Here is a 2,597-nt window from a genome sequence, read left to right as displayed (position 1 = left end):
AACAATCAGTGACAATGTGGCCCGGAGCCCAGACAACTGTCGTTCTGCCTGGGGTCTTATGTTTGGACTTTCAGTTTTTTAAAGGGTCTCAGATGTAAAATGTTTGCTGATCTTAAGTGCACTGGCCCATGCAAGGCCCCTTGATTTGGCATTTCCCTTCATTTTTTTCTTTTATCCCCCAAACTCTGGTACCCTTTATGTAATTTAAAAATGCAAAGTGCACAAAGCTCATTTTACAAGGTTGCATGCGTATTTGAGGACCTATAGCAAATCTATTAGGCTACTAGGGTGTTTCCATTCTGTCTCCCATGATGCTTATATCCCCACTTTTCTTCCCAGATACTGTATATATTAAAGAAAGGAAGAAAGTAAAATAAAAAAAGATAGACCAATACAACCGAATAAAAAACAAAATAAATCCTTGCAGATACAGTCAAATGATCTTTGACAAGGGTGCCAAGACTACACAATGAGGAAAAGGCAGTTTCTTCAATAAATGGTGTTAGAAAAACTGGATATCCACATGCATACATGCATAAGAATACACTTTTTTTTTTTTTTTTCAGTTTTTGGCGGGGGCTGGGCTTGAACCTGCCACCTCCAGCATATGGGGCCGGCGCCCCACTCCTTTGAGCCACAGGTACCACCCATGGAAGACAACGGTTTTTTTGTTTGTTTGTTTGTTTTTTGAGACAGAGCCTCAACCTGTAGCCCTGGGTAGAGTGCTGTGGCATCATAGCTCACAGCAACCTCAAACTCCTGGGCTCAAGCGAGTCTCCTGCCTCTGTCTCCCAAGTAGCTGGGACTACAGGTGCCCACCACAACACCCTACTATTTTTTGGTTGCAGCCATCATTGTTGTAGGCAGTTGGCGGGCCTGGGCTGGATTCAAACCTGCCAGCTCAGGTGTATGTGGCTGGCACCTTAGCTGCTTGAGCCACAGGCGCTGAGCCCACATGCATAAGAATAAAATTGGGGACTCAGGCTGGATACATGCAACATCATGGCTGCTGACAACAAACATGGTGAGCTTTGGTTCCAGTGACTTCCTATGTGATGTCAGGAAAAGCACAAAATCTAGGGAGGACCTAGCAGTCCAGGTTCCCGTGATGCATGTGCAAAGCAACAACTTCAAGGAGATGTGGCCATCCCTTCTGCTGGCCATAAAGACAGCTAACTTCGTGGCTGTGGACATGAAGCTGAGTGGGCTTGGGGACAGGAAGAGTTTGCTGAATAAGTACATCAAGGAACGTTATAAGGCTGTGTGTCATGCTGCTAAGGCCCATTCTACCCTTTCCTGGGCCTTGCCTGCTTCAAGCAGCAGCTAGACAAGGGCGAACTTTCCTACCTGGCTCAAGTGTACAATTTCACCCTATTGTGCATGGAGGGGTATGTCATAGAACCGAAGTCTGTACAGTTCCTGGTACAGCTTGGCTTCAACTTCAACCAGCAATATGCCCAGGGCATCCCTTACCATAAAGGCAATGACAAGGGTGATAAGAGTCGGTGCCTGTCAGTATGGACACTTCCTGGAGCTGATCTGGGCCCCCCAGCCCCTAGTGCTGCACAATGGCCTTATAGACTTGGTGTTCCTGTACACCTTCCAGATAATCTGCGAACCTTCACAGTTGACCTGTGTGAGATGTTCCCAGCAGGCATTTATGACACCAAATATGCTGCTGAGTTTCATGCTTGCTTTGTAGCCTCCTACTTAGAATGTGTGTTCTGGAAATGTGAACAGGAAATGGGAAGCAGCCGGCAGCTGGCAGTCCACATCTTACCCTGGAGTTCTACAGCTATCCTTCCAGCATGAGGGCCAATATTGACGACTGCTGCTGCATGGCCCCTGCAACCCACCCCCCTCAATCCACCAGTGTCTGTGATGACGTCTCAGCCTATGCCTGGTGCCCTCTGGGACCACAGTGTCCACAGTCCCACGATATTGACATTCTCATTGATACTGATGAGGCTGTGCTGGAGGATAAGCCGTGATGGTAACGGTGTAGGGAAAAATGGAGGAGGGCTTTGTTGAGCCTGCCTGGGACTCAGAACTCTGAAGAAGCTAAGGATTGTCCTCCCATGAAGTAGGGATATCCTCAAAGCTGAGGAAGAAACTAGGGCCCTGCCTTGCTCTGACCAAGGTCACAAAAATGACATTGAGCTGGGGTTTAAGACAGCAAACTCTGAAAAAGCTGACATGGCTGCCTCAGAAGTGCTGGGAGTTAATCCAGTCCTAAGCCAGTGCCTGGGGGATTATATCCCGGCTGTTTTGTTTGTTTGTTTGTTTGTTTTTGAGACAGATTTGAGGTATAAGGGTACAAGAAGGTTGACCAGTACCTGTAATGCCAACTTTATTTATTTTTAAATCTGAAAGTGTCTTGAGAAAGTTTTATAAAAAATATCAACAGAAACAAGTTACAAAAATAAAAAAAGAATAAAATTGGATCCTTACTTTACATTATCTATCAAAATTAACTCCAAGTGTATTACAGACCTAAGCATTAAGAGCTAAATCTATAAGACTACTAGAAGGAAGCATAGGGGAACAATCTGTGGTATTGGATTTGACAATGATTTCTTGGATATGACACCAAAAGT

General features: G+C 45.5%; 1 pseudogene; it reads left to right on the top strand.

Annotated features, from left to right (window-relative positions):
* The first annotated feature begins 1,069 nt into the window (after positions 1-1,069).
* On the top strand, positions 1,070-2,294 carry LOC128562002 (target of EGR1 protein 1-like; annotated as a pseudogene).
* The last annotated feature ends 303 nt before the right edge of the window (positions 2,295-2,597 follow it).

The sequence above is a fragment of the Nycticebus coucang genome, chromosome 12 (genome assembly GCF_027406575.1).
Source record: "Nycticebus coucang isolate mNycCou1 chromosome 12, mNycCou1.pri, whole genome shotgun sequence".
Classification (NCBI taxonomy): Eukaryota; Metazoa; Chordata; class Mammalia; order Primates; family Lorisidae; genus Nycticebus; species Nycticebus coucang.
The sequence above is the reverse complement of the archived record's forward strand: the minus strand, read 5'-3'. Positions and strand labels throughout refer to the sequence as shown.